We start from the raw sequence: 15,428 nt of genomic DNA on the forward strand, positions 1-15,428 counted from the left end.
CCCCTCATTCACAAAGGAACACTCCCCATTCGACAAACCACGAGGCGCCCCATTCACAAATGACCCATTGCAGCAAATTACCCCATGTTCAAAACCAACGCCCCCATCATAAACCACGCCCCCCATCAGAAGCCACATCCCCGCGTTCTCACAAAACCACGCCCCCATTCATAAACCAAGCTCCATTCATAAACGACACTGCGCCCATTCAATAAACCACGCCCGCCATTCCGACAAGGCCACGCCCCCATTTCATAAACCACGTTCGCCATTCACTAAACCACGCCCCCATTCAACAAAGCCACGCCCACCGTCATTTCACATAACACGCCCCCATTCACAAACCACGGCCCACTCATTCACAAAAAACGCACCGCTTCACAAGCCAGCGCCCCCATTTGACAAGCCCACGCCCTTCATTTCACAAACAAGGCCCCATTCACAACCACACTCCCATTCAACAAACGTCCCCATTTCACCAAACGCCCCCGATTGGCACAAAACCACATAGCCCCAGTGTACAAACCCTCCCCATTCACAAACGTCCCCATTCACAAACTGACCCCATTCAGCAAACCATGGCCCCCAATTCACAACCTCTCTCATTCACAAACCAACGCCCCCAATTCACAAAACGTCCATTTCCAAACGCACATCCCATTTACAAACCACGTCGCCCATGTACAACCCCCATTCACAAACCACGCCCCCCATTTCACAAAACGTCCCCATCAAAACCTCCCCCTCCAGTTACCACGCCGCCCTTCCCATTGACTCCGCACCCCCTCCCCATTCACCAGAACTCCCATTCACAAACCACGCCCCCATTCCAAACCCGAGCCCCATTTCACAAAACCCAGCACCCATTCACAAACCTCCCTTCACAAACTCCCCCATTCCCCAAACCCAGCCCCATGCACGAAACCACATCCCATTCCAAACCCAGCCCCATTCACCAACCACATCCCCATTCACAAAACCCAGCCCCATTCACCAAACCACATCCACATTCACAAACCTCCCCATTTACATAACCCATGCCCCCATGTTCACCAAAACACGCCCCCATTCACCAACCTCCCCATTCACAAACCCAACCCCTTCACCAAACTACCCCCAGCCCCCATTCACAAACCACGCCCCCATATCACCAACGCTCCCCATTCACAAACCACCCCCCACTTCCCAAAACCCAGCCCCATTCAACAAACCTCCCCCCTGCATTCACAAGCCCACACCCCCATTCATTAAACCACGCCCCCCCATTTCCAAACCCATCCCCATTCACAAACGGACCCCGTTCACAGAACGACCCCCCCATTCACAAACCTTCCCCATTCACAAACCACGCCCCATCCACAACGTCCCATTCACAAACCCTCCCCTTCAGTTTACCACGCCCCCTTCCCAATTGATTCCACCCCCTCCCCATTTCACAAACCTCCCATTCCCAAAACCCATCCCATTCACAAAACTCCCCATTCCCAAACCCATCCCCATTCCCAACCCAGCCCCATTCACAAAACCACATCCCCTTCACGAAACCAAACCCCCATTCACAAACCACAATCCCCATTCCCAACCCCAGCCCCATTCACAAACCACCATGCCCCATTCCCACAACCCACCCATTCACAAACCTTTCCCCATTCACAGAACTCCCCCATTCCCAAACCCAGCCCATTCCCAACCAGCCCCATTCACAAACCCAGCCCACATTCCCAAACCCAGCCACCATTCCAAACCACATCCCCATTCACAACGCCCCATCCCAACCCATCCCTTCCAAAACCCGCCCATTCACAACGTACCCCCATTCCCGAAACCACACCCCCATTCTCCAAACCACGCCCCATTCATAGCCACATCCCCATGTTACAACGTCCCCATTCACAAACGTCGCCCATTCACAGCCACGCCCCTGTCACAAAACCCAAGCCCACTCCGATTCCAGGGCTCCCAATTCAGCAAACAAGCCCTTTTTCACAAACCACATCCCCATGTACAAACCTCCCCATTCACAAACCACGACCCCATTTACAAACGACCCCCATTCACAAGCCACGCCCCATTCACAAACCTCCCCATTCACAAACCAAGCCCACTCCGATCCACGCTCCCATTCACAAACAACCCTTTCACAAACCACGCCCTCCTTAATTCACAACCACGCCCCCCCATTCCAAACCCAGCCCTTCACAAACCCAGCCCCAATTCACAAACCCAGGCCCCATTCCCAAACCATCCCCATTCACAAACCACATCCCATTCACAACTACCCCCTTTCACAAAACCCAGGCCCCATTCCCACCCCCAAGCCCCATTCACAAACCACGCCCCCATTCACAAACCACATCCCCATTCAAACCCAGCCCCATTCCCAACCCCATCCCCATTCACAAACCAACCCCCAGTTCACAAAACCCAGCCCCATTTCCCTAAAACCCATCCCCCATGTCCCAAAACCCAGCCCCATTCAAAACTCCCCATTCCCAAACCCAGCCCCCATTCCCAAACCCACCATCCCAAATTCCCAAACCCATCCCCATTCACAAACCCAGCCCCATTCACAAACCCAGCCCCATTCACAAAACCAACATATCCCCCATTCCCAACCCAGGCCCCATTCCCAAACCACATCCCCATTCCCAAACCCAGCCCATTCACAAACCCAGCCCCTATTCACAACCCCCCACAATTTCCCAAACCCAGCCCCATTCCCAACCCCAGCCCATTCCCAAACCCAGCCATTTCCTAAACCCAGCAGCCCATTCACAAACCACAATCCCCATTCCCAAAACCAGCCCCATTCACCAAACCCCAGCCCCATTCCACAAACCTCCCCATTCACAAACAACCCCATTCACAAACCCAGCCCCCCATTCACAAACCCGCCCCATTGCCCAAACCAACCCCCATTCACAAACACGACCCCCATTTTACAAAACCTCCCCATTCACAACCTCCCCATTTCACAAACCTTCCCCATTCACAAACTCCCCCATTTCACAAACCACGACCTCCCATTCACAAACGACCCCCCATTCACAAACGTCCCCATTCCACAAAACCAAGCCCATTTCACAACACGGTCCCCATTCCCAAACCACATCCCCGATTCACAAACCACGTCCCCATTTACAAAACCTCCCCATTCACAAACCCGCCCCATTCCCAAACCCAGCCCATTCACAAACCCCCCTCCCCATTCCAAACCCAGCCCCATTCACAAACCACGCCCCCATTCACAAACCTCGCCCATCCCAACCCCATCCCCATTGTCACAACCCCCCCCATTCACAAACTACCCCATCACAAACCCAGCCCCCATTTCCAAACCAGCAACAAGCCGACACCCGTCCCACATACCCAAGTCTCATCATCGATAAACAACTCACAAGTCCACTCCCCCTTCCCAACCCCAGGCCCCATTCACAAACCCAGCCCATTCACAAACCCATCCCATCACAAACCACATCCCCCATTCACCAAAACCCAGCCCCATTTCCACAACCCCCCCCCATCACAAACCCAGCCCCCTTCCCCAAACCCAGCCCCATTCCACCCCCCATCCCATTCACAAAAACCCATCCCATTCACAAACCAGCCCCCATTCCCAAACCCCAGCCCATTCCCAACCCCACCCCATTCCACAAAACCCACCCCATTCACCAAACCACCATTCCCCAATTCACAAACCTCCCCATTCACAAACCCAGCCCCATTTCCAACCACATCCCCATTCCCAAACACGCCCCATTCAGCAAACCCAGCCCTTCCGAACCCGTGCTCCAGCCCCATTCCCACGCCCCTCATGCTCGCCCATCTCACAAGCCCGATCCCGCATTCAAAAACCCCCCCCATTCCCAAACCTGCCGGAGCGCCCCATTTTTCCAAGACCCAGTTTTCATACTACTACCTCCCCCCTCCCATTTCACTCACAGCCACCCCCCATTCATTAAACCACGCCCCCATTCCCAAACCCTTCCCATTCACAAACGACCCCCGTTCACAAGACGACCCCCCCATTCAAAAAACCTCCCCATTCACAAAGCCACGCCCCCATTCACCAAACCGTCCCCATTCACAAAACCTCGCCCTTCCAGTTACCACGCCCCCTTTCCCAATTGGACTCCCCTCCTGCCCATTCACAAACATCCCCATTCACAAACCTCCCCAATTACAACTACCCCCATTCACCCAACCACATCGCCCATTTCACAAAACCCCCCCCCATCACAAAACCACGCCTCCAATTCACAAACTCCCCAATTCACAAACCAACATCCCCATTCACAAAGCCCAGGCCCACTTCACCAACCAACCCATTATCAAACCAGCCCAGTTCCCAAACCCAGCCCCATTTCCCAACACAGCCCCATCACAAAGCACGCCCCCCATTTACAAACCTCCCCATTCCACAAACCACGCTCCCCCATTCACAAAGCCACGCCCCTCCTCCCCCATTCACAAAAACCCACGCCCTCCTCCCATTCCGAACAAATCCACATTCCCCATTCATTAACCACATCCCCATTTACAACCCAGCCCCATTCCACAAACAAACCACGTTCACCTTTTTACAAACCTTGCCCCATTCACCCCAAAGCCACGCCCCCGATTTCCCAAACCAAGCCCATTCCCAGAACCCAGCCCCCTTCATTCCCAAACCAGGCCCCATTTCCACAAACCCAAATCAGCCCCCATTCATTAACAAACCTCCCCATTCCCAGAACCCGATCCCCAATCTACAACCCCCGCGCTCACCCCGGATTCCCAAAACCTCCCCATTCACAAACTCCCCCTACTTCCTCCAATAACTCACAGCCCCACTTCCAAATGCCTCAGCCCCATACCCAACCCCTAGCCCCATTCACAAACCCATCCATTTCAACAACCTCCGCATTCACAAATCACACTCCCCTTTCACTAACTCCTAGCCCCATTCACAAACTTCCCCCTCCATTCAGCAAGCCACACCCCCATTCATTAAACCGCGCCCCATTCCCACAACCCATCCCTCATTCACATAACGACCCCCGTTCACAAACGACCCTCCCCATTCCAAACCCAGCCCCATTCTACAAACCATCCCCATTGCACAAACGTTCCCCATTCACAACATTCTCTCGTGGTCAACACTCCCATTCATAAACCACGCCCCCATTCACACCACGCCCCCACATTCACAAGCCACGCCCCCCACTCACAAACCACACCCCCATTCATAAACCACTGCTCCATTCATAAACCACGCCCCCATTCATAAACGACACTCCCATTCACAAAGCCCCACCCCCATATACAAAGCCACGCCCACCTCATTCACAAGCCACGCCCATTACAAACCACCCCTCATTCACAAAGGAACACTCCCATTCACAAACCACGCCCCCATTCACAAATGACCCATTCACAAATTACCCCATTCACAAACCACGCCCCCATTCATAAACCACGCCCCCCATTCAGAAGCCACATCCCCGCGTTCACAAACCACGCCCCCATTCATAAACCACAGCTCCATTCATAAACGACACTCCCATTCATAAACCACGCCCCCATTCACAAGCCACGCCCCCATTCATAAACCACGTTCGCCATTCACAAACCACGCCCCCATTCAACAAGCCACGCCCACCTCATTCACAAACCACGCCCCCATTCACAAACCACGCCCACCTCATTCACAAAAAACGCCCGCTTCCACAAGCCACGCCCCCATTTACAAGCCACGCCCTCATTCACAAACCAAGCCCCATTCACAAACCACACTCCCATTCACAAACGTCCCCATTCACAAACGACCCCCATTCACAAACCACATCCCCATGTACAAACCTCCCCATTCACAAACGTCCCCATTCACAAACTACCCCCATTCACAAACCATGGCCCCCATTCACAAACCTCCCCATTCACAAACCAAGCCCCATTCACAAACGTCCCCATTCCCAAACCACATCCCCATTTACAAACCACGTCCCCATGTACAAACCTCCCCATTCACAAACCACGCCCCCCATTCACAAACGTCCCCATTCACAAACCTCCCCCTTCCAGTTACCACGCCCCCTTCCCATTGACTCCACCCCCTCCCCATTCACAAACATCCCCATTCACAAACCACGCCCCCATTCCCAAACCCAGCCCCATTCACAAACCCAGCCCCATTCACAAACCTCCCCATTCACAAACTCCCCCATTCCCAAACCCAGCCCCATTCACGAACCACATCCCCATTCACAAACCCAGCCCCATTCACAAACCACATCCCCATTCACAAACCCAGCCCCATTCACAAACCACATCCCCATTCACAAACCTCCCCATTCACAAACCCAGCCCCATTCACAAACCACGCCCCCATTCACAAACCTCCCCATTCACAAACCCAACCCCATTCACAACTACCCCCAGCCCCATTCACAAACCACGCCCCCATTCACAAACCTCCCCATTCACAAACCACGGCCCCCATGCCCAAAACCCAAGCCGCCATTCACAAACCTCCCCCCTGCATTCACAAAAGCCCACCACCCCCATTCAGTTAAACCACGCCCCCATTCCCAAAACCCATCCCCCATCACAAAACGACCCCCCGTCAACAAACGACCCCCCCATTCACAAAACCTCGCCCATTCACAAACCATCGCCCCCATTTCAACAAAAACGTCCCCATTCACAAAACCTCCCCCTTCCAGTTACCACGCCCCCTTCCCATTGATTTCACAAACCCCCTCCCCATTCACAAACCTCCCCATTTCCCAAACCCATCCCCATTCACAAACTCCCCATCCCAAACCATCCCATTCCCAAACAGCCCCATTCTCCACATAACCACATCCCCATTTCACAAAGACCAACCCCATCACAAACCATCATCCCCATTCCAACCCCAGCCCCATTCAACAAACCACATCCCCATTCCCAAACCCATCCCCCAATTCACAAACCTACATGCCCCATTCACAAACTCCACTCCATTCCCAAACCCAGCCTCCATTCCCAAACCCAGCCCCATTCACAAACCCAGCCCCTATTCCCCAAACCCAGCCCCCATTCACAAACCACATCCCCATTCATCAAACGGCCCGCCATTCCCGAACCCCCATTCCCCATTCCCAAGACCCAGCGCCCATTCACAACTACCCTTGTCCATTCCCAAAACGCACACCCCCCATTCTCAAACGCACGCCCGCCGATTAATAAGCCACGTCCCCATGTACCAAACGTCCCCATGTCAGCAACGGTTCCCCATTCACCAATGCCACGCCCCATTCCATCAAAACCAAGCCCACTCCCGGATCCATGCTCCCATTCACAAACGAACCTTCACAAAACCACATCCCCATGTTACAAACCTCCCCATTCCACGAAACCACGCACCCCATTTACAAACGACCCCTCATTCCACAAGCCACGGCCCCCATTCCCACCAAACCTTTCCCCATTCACAAAACCAAGGCCCACTCGCGATCGCACGCTCCCATTCACAAAACAAACCCCCTTTTCACAAAACCACGTGCCCCCTATTCACAAACCACGCCCCCATTCCCAAACCCGAGCCCCATTCACAAACCCAGCCCCATTGTCACAAACTCCAGCCCCCCATTCCCGATAAAACCCATATCCTCCATGTCATCAAACCACAGTCCCCCATTCGCACAACTACCCCATTCACAAACCCCAGCCCCAGCCAATTGCCCAACCCCAGCCCCTATTCATCCAAACCACGCCCCCATTTCACATAACACATCCCCCATCCCAAACCCAGCCCCATTCCAACCCCGATTCCCCATTTCACAAACCAACCCCCATTTCACAAACCAGCACCCATTCCCAAACCCATTCCCCATTCCAAACCCAGCCCCATTCACAAACTTCCCCCATTTCCCAAACCCAGGCCCGCTATTCCCCAAACCCACATCGCCCATTGCCCAAAACCCGTATTTCCCCATATCACAAAAACCAGAGGCCCCATTCACAAACCCAGCCCCATTCACATAACCACTCCCCATTCCCAACCCAGCCCCATTTCCCAAACCACATCCCCCTATTCCCAAACCCATTGCCCCATTCACAACCCAGCCCCATTCACAAACCCCCCCACCATTCCCAAACCCAGTCCCCATTTTCGCAACCCCAGCCCCATTCCCAAACCCAGCCCCCATTCCTAAACCAGCCCATTTCACAAAACCACGATCCCCATTCCCAAACCCAGCCCCATTTCACAAACCCAGCCCCATTCACATAATACTCCCCGCATTCACAAAACCAATCCCCCAATTCACAACCCCTAGCCCCATTTTCACAAACCCAAGCCCCATTCCCAAACCTAAACCCCCATTCACAAAACCACGCCCCCATTGACAAAACCTCCCCATTCACAAACCTCCCATTCAACAAACCTCCCCATTCACAACTTCCCCCATTCACAATAACCACGACCCCCAATTCACAAACGGACCACCCGATTCACAAACGTCCCCATTCACAAAACCAAAGCCCCCATTCACAAAACGTCCCATCCCAAACCACTCCCTCAGTTCACAAATCCACGTCCCATACAAAACCTCCCCCTCACAAACCAGCCCCATTCCCAAACCCAGGCCCGCATTCACAACCCCCCTCCCCATTCGCCAAACCCATGCCCCATTCACAAAACCACGCCCAGTCACAAACCTCCCGATTCCCACCCCATCCCCATTCACAACCCCCCCCCCATGCACCAGGAACTACCCCCATTTCACAAACCAGGCCCCATTCCCAAAAGCCCAGCCCCCATTCAGCAAACTACCCCCATTCCCAACCCCAGCCCCATTCACGAAACCCAGCCCCATTCCACAAAACCCATCCCATTCACAAACCACATCCCCATTCACAAAACCCAGCCCATTCACAACCCCCCCCCATTTCACAAACCCAGCCCCATTCCGCCAAACCCAGCCCCATTTCCCAACCCCATCCCCATTCACAACCCATTCCCCTATTCACAAACCAGCCCCCATTCCCCAAAGCCCAGCCCCATTCCCAAACAACCAGCCCCATTTCCAAAACCCAGCCCCATTCACAAAACCACATCCCCATTCACAAACCTCCCCATTCACAAACCCAGCCCCATTCACAAAACCACATCCTCCATTCCCAAAACCACGCCCCCATGTCACAAACCCAGTCCCCATTCCCAACCCATAGCCCCATTCCCAACCCCAGCCCCAATGTCACCAAACCCATCCCCATTCACAACCCCCCCCATTCCCAAAACCAGCGTTCCCATTCCAATACCCACCCCCATTCACCAAACCTCCCCCTCCATTCAACAAGCGCACACCCCCATGCCATTAAACCACGCCCCCATTCCTCAAACCCCATTTGCCCATTCCTACAAAACGACCCCCGTTCACAAAACGACCCCGCCCATTCACAAACCTCCCCATCACAAGCCACGCCCCCATTCACAAACGTCCCCATTCACAAACCTCCCCCTTCCAGGTTACCACGCCCCCTTCCCATTGACTCCACCTCCTCCCCATTCACAAATCATCCCATTTCACAACCTTCCCTTCAAAACTACCCCCATTCACAAACACATCCCCATTTCAACAAACCCCCTCCCTCATTCACAAACACTGCCCTCCATTCAACAATACCTTCCCCATCACAAACCACATCCCCATTCACCAAACCCCAGCCCCATGTCACAAACCAACCCATTCATCAACCCATGCCCCCATTTCCCAAACCCAGCCCCATTCCCAAACCACAGCCCCGCATTCACAAATCCACGCCCCGCCATTTAACAAAACCTGCCCCATTCACCCAACCACGTCCCCCATTCACACAAGCCACCGCCCCCATTCACAAAACCACGCCCCCATGTCACAAACCACATGCACCCATTTCATTAACCAGCATCCCCATTTTACATAGAACCCAGCCCATTCACAAACACGTCCCCATTTACAAAACTCCCCCATTCACAAAGCCACTCCCCCCATTGCGCCTACTAACCGCAGCCCATTGCCCAATACCCAGCCCCTATTCCCAAACCCAGCCCCAGTCACAAACCCAGCCCCATTCACAAGAACCTCCCCATTCCCAAACCCATCCCCCATTCACAAAACCCCCCCCCCCCCATTTCCCAACCCATCCCCATTCACAAAAGCTCCCCCATTCCCAAACACAGCCCCATTGTCCCAAACCCAGCGCCCATACCCAACCCCATGCCCCATTCCACAAAAAAACCACATCCCAATTCGCAAACCTCCCCAGTTCACAAACCACATCCCCATTCCACAAACCCAGCCCCATTCACAAACTTCCCCCCTCCATTCACAAGCCCACAGCCCCCCATTCATTTAAACCACGCCCCCATTCCCAAACCCATCCCCATTCACAGACGACCCCCACGTGTCACAAAACCGACCCCCCATTCCCAAACCCAGCCCCCATTCACAAAACCATTCCCCATTCACAAACCGGTCCCCATTCACAACCCATCCCCATTCCCAAACCCAGCTCCTCATTCCTCAACCCAGCCCCATTTCACACAAACTCACATCCCCATGTCACAAACCCAGGCCCCATTCACAAACCACCATTCCCCATTTCAAAACCACAGTGCCCCATTCCCAACACCCAGCCCCATTTTCACAAGCACATGCCCCATTCACAAAGGCCACGCCCCCATTTACAAACCTTCCCCATTCAGCGAAACGTTCCCCATTCACAAACCGCAAGCCCCTATTCCAAACCGTCCCCATTCCAAACCCAGCACCCATTCCCAAAACCATCCCCATTCCACAAACCAAATCCCCATTCACAAACCCAACCCCCATCCACAAACCATCATCCCCATTCGACAAAACCCAGGCCCCATTCACAAACGACCCCCATTCACAACGTTCCCCATTTCACAAACCTAGCCCCATTCACAAACCCAGCCCCATTCCCAACCAACCCCCATTCACAAACCACGCCCCCCATTTTACAAACCACATCCCTCATTCACATAAACCCAGGCCCATTCACAACCGCAGCCCCATTCAAAACTACCCCATTCACCTAAAACCCATCCCCATTCCCAAACGTTCCCCATTTTCCCAAACCACATTCCCCATTTATAAACTGACCCCATTGTTCACAAAACACGCCGTCCCATTCCCAAAACCCAGCACTCCATTACAAAGCTACATCCCATTCACCAAAACTTCCCCGCCATTCAACGAAACACATCCCCATTCACAAAACCACATCCCCATTCACAAACCCAGGCCCCATTTCCCAAAACCCACCCCCATTCACCCCCCAAACCTCCCCCCTCCATTCACAGAGCCAGCACCCCCATGTTCATTAAACCATCGCCCCTCATTCCCAAAACCAGCCCCATTCACAGATAAGCTGGACCCCCGTTCACAAACGACGCCCCTCCATTCGACAAACCTCTGCCCCATCCTCAAAACCCAGCCCATTTCACAAACTACATCCCATTCACAAAGCGCACGATCCCCATTCACGAGAAACCTCCCTGCCCAGACACACCCCATTCCCAAACCCTGAGCCCCATTCACAACCCAAGCCCCATTCCCAAACCTAACTCCCCATTCACCAAACTAGCCCCCATCCAAACCCGAGCTCGCCCTCCATTCACAAAACCTGCCCCCCTCCATTCACAAGCCACACCCCCATTCATTAAACCACGCCCCCATTCCCAAACCCATCCCCATTCACAAACGACCCCCGTTCACAAACGACCCCCCCATTCCCAAACCCATCCCCATTCCCAAACCCAGCCCCATTCACAAACCACATCCCCATTCACAAACCAACCCCCATTCACAAACCTCCCCATACACAAACCACGCCCCCATTCCCAAACCCAGCCCCATTCACAAACCTCCCCATTCCCAAACCCAGCCCCATTCACAAACCACATCCCCATTCCCAAACCCAGCCCCATTCACAAACCACATCCCCATTCACAAACCCAGCCCCATTCACAAACCACATCCCCATTCACAAACCCAGCCCCATTCCCAAACCCAGCCCCATTCACAAACCCCATCCCCATTCACAAACTACCCCCATTCCCATCCCCATCCCCATTCACAAATCCCCCCCATTCCCGCCGTCCCACCTGCATCCTATATCCCGGGTACAGTTTTAGGGCCGTGGGTCCCATGAACCGTCTCAGGGCCCCGAGATACGACGGAACCAGCGACAGCAGCGACAGCGGAACCGACTCAGCACCGGGCTGGGGACAGGGGGGTAATGGGGGACTATAGGGTACAATGGGGTTCTATGGGGTACAATAGGGTTCTATGGGGTTCTATTGGGTTCTATGGGGTCCAATAGGGTTCTATGGGGTCCCTTTGGGTCCATTTGGGTTCTATGGGGTCCAATAGGGTTCTATGGGGTCCATTTGGGTCCATTTGGGTTATATGGGGTCCAATAGGGTTCTATGGGGTCCAATAGGATTCAATAGGGTCCAATAGGGTCCAATAGGTTTCTATGGGGTCCAATAGGGTTCTATTGGGTTCTATGGGGTCCAATAGGGTTCTATGGGGTCCCTTTGGGTTCTATTGGGTTCTATGGGGTCCCTCTGGGTTCTATGGGGTCCAATAGGGTTCTATGGGGTCCATTTGGTTTCTATGGGGTCCAATAGGGTTCTATGGGGTTCTATGGGGTCCATTTGGGTTCTATGGGGTCCAATAGGGTCCAATAGGGTCCAATAGGGTTCTATGGGGTCCAATAGGGTTCTATGGCGTCCATTTGGGTCCAATAGGGTCCAATAGGGTCCATTTGGGTTCTATTGGGTCCCTTTGGGTTCTATGGGGTCCCTTTGGGTCCATTTGGGTTCTATTGGGTCCATTAGGGTTCTATGGGGTCCCTTTGGGTCCATTTGGGTTCTATGGGGTCCCTTTGGGTTCTATTGGGTCCAATAGGGTCCATTTGGGTTCTATGGGGTCCATTAGGGTTCTATGGGGTCCATTTGGGTCCAATAGGGTCCAATAGGGTTCTATGGGGTCCATATGGGTTCTATGAGGTCCCTTTGGATTCTATTGGGTTCTATGGGGTCCAATAGGGTTCTATGGGGTCCAATAGGGTTCTATGGGGTTCTATTGGGTTCTATGGGGTCCATTTGGGTTCTATGGGGTCCGTTTGGGTTCTATGGGGTCCAATAGGGTTCTATGGGGTCCATTTGGGGTCCAATAGGGTTCTATGGGGTCCAATAGGGTTCTATGGGGTCCATTTGGGTTCTATGGGGTCCCTTTGGGTTCTATGGGTTCCAATAGGGTTCTATTGGGTCCCTTTGGGTTCTATTGGGTTCTATGGGGTCCATTTGGGTTCTATGGGGTCCATTTGGGTTCTATGGGGTCCCTTTGGGTCCATTTGGGTCCAATAGGGTCCATTTGGGTTCTATGGGGTCCCTTTGGGTTCTATGGGGTCCCTTTATGTCCATTTGGGTTCTATGGGGTCCAATAGGGTTCTATTGGGTCCCTTTGGGTTCTATTGGGTTCTATGGGGTCCAATAGGGTTCTATGGGGTCCATTTGGGTTCTATGGGGTCCCTTTGGGTCCAATAGGGTTCTATGGGGTCCAATAGGGTTCAATAGGGTCCAATAGGGTTCTATTGGGTTCTATGGGGTCCAATAGGGTTCTATGGGGTTCTATTGGGTTCTATTGGGTCCAATAGGGTCCATTTGGGTTCTATGGGGTCCCTTTGGGTTCTATTGGGTTCTATGGGGTCCAATAGGGTTCTATGGGGTCCCTTTGGGTCCATTTGGGATCTATGGGGTCCATTTGGGTCCAATACAGTCCAATACGGTTCTATGGGGTCCCTTTCGGTCCCTTTGGGTTCTATGGGGTCCCTTTGGGTCCAATAGGGTTCTATGGGGTCCATTTGGGTTCTATGGGTCCATTTGGGTTCTATGGGGTCCAATAGGGTTCTATGGGGTCCAATAGGGTTCTATTGGGTTCTATTGGGTCCATTTGGGTTCTATGGGGTCCATTTGGGTTCTATTGGGTTCTATGGGGTCCAATAGGGTTCTATTGGGTTCTATGGGGTCCATTTGGGTTCTATGGGGTCCATTTGGGTCCAATAGGGTTCTATGGGGTCCATTTGGGTTCTATTGGGTTCTATGGGGTCCAATAGGGTTCTATGGGGTCCCTTTGGGTTCTATTGGGTTCTATGGGGTCCAATAGGGTTCTATGGGGTCCAATAGGGTTCTATTGGGTTCTATGGGGTCCAATAGGGTTCTATGGGGTCCCTTTGGGTTCTATTGGGTTCTATGGGGTCCAATTGGGTCCAATAGGGTCCAATAGGGTCCAATACGGTTCTATGGGGTCCAATAGGGTTCTATAGGGTCCCATTAGGATCTATAGGGTCCCATTATGCCCATAGGGTCCCATTAGGATCTATAGGGTCCCATTAGGTTCTATAGGGTCCCATTAGGATCTATAGGGCCCCATTAGGATCTATAGGGCCCCATTAGGATCTATAGGGTCCCATTAGGTTCTATAAGGCCCCATTAGGATCTACAGGGTCCCATTAGGTTTTATAGGATCCCATTAGGGTCTATAGGGTCCCATTAGGATCTATAGGGTCCCATTAGGTTCTATAGGGTCCCATTAGGTTCTATAGGGTCCCATTAGGATCTATAGGGTCCCATNAGGTCCCAATAGGTTCTATAGGGTCCCATTAGGATCTATAGGGTCCCATTAGGATCTATAGGGTCCCCCATACCCACCTGTTGCTGTTGCCGACCCCAAATCCCATAACGCTGAACCTCGTCCAATAGGTCGGAGCAGAAACGGGGCGAAAACAACGGGAACAGGTAAACGTCCGGACAGGGCTGCGGGATATAGGGTCATATGGGGTCAATATGGGGCCATATAGGGCCGTATGGGGTTAATATGGGGCCATATAGGGCCGTATGGGGTTAATATGGGGCCATATGGGGTTAATATGGGGCCATATAGGGCCATATGGGGTCAATATGGGGCCATATAGGGCCGTATGGGGTCAATATGGGGCCATATAGGGCCGTATGGGGTTAATATGGGGCCATATAGGGCCATATGGGGTCAATATGGGGCCATATGGGGCCGTATGGGGCTAATATGGGGCCATATAGGGCCATATGGGGTCAATATGGGGCCATATGGGGTTAATATGGGGCCATATGGGGTTAATATGGGGCCATATAGGGCCGTATGGGGTCAATATGGGGCCATATAGGGCCATATGGGGTTAATATGGGGCCATATAGGGCCGTATGGGGTCAATATGGGGCCATATAGGGCCAATATGGGGTTAATATGGGGCCATATAGGGCCATATGGGGTTAATATGTGGCCATATAGGGCCATATGGGGTTCATATGGGGCCATATAGGGCCGTATGGGGTCAATATGGGGCCATAT

At 53.1% G+C, this 15,428-nt stretch overlaps 1 long non-coding RNA gene across 2 annotated transcripts in view; it reads right to left on the reverse strand.

Moving 5' to 3' along the window:
* The window catches only part of LOC107307447, a 37,816-nt gene that overhangs the window by 17,270 nt on the left and 5,118 nt on the right, over positions 1–15,428 (reverse strand). For both annotated transcript variants that reach the window (XR_004305814.1, XR_001552409.1), the window contains exons 2-3: positions 14,753–14,857; positions 12,140–12,256 (exon numbers count right to left, since the gene is read on the reverse strand). This is a non-coding gene — a long non-coding RNA (uncharacterized LOC107307447). The remainder of the gene's footprint in view (positions 1–12,139; positions 12,257–14,752; positions 14,858–15,428) is intronic.

This window comes from Coturnix japonica, unplaced genomic scaffold (genome assembly GCF_001577835.2).
Source record: "Coturnix japonica isolate 7356 unplaced genomic scaffold, Coturnix japonica 2.1 chrUnrandom603, whole genome shotgun sequence".
Taxonomy (NCBI): Eukaryota; Metazoa; Chordata; class Aves; order Galliformes; family Phasianidae; genus Coturnix; species Coturnix japonica.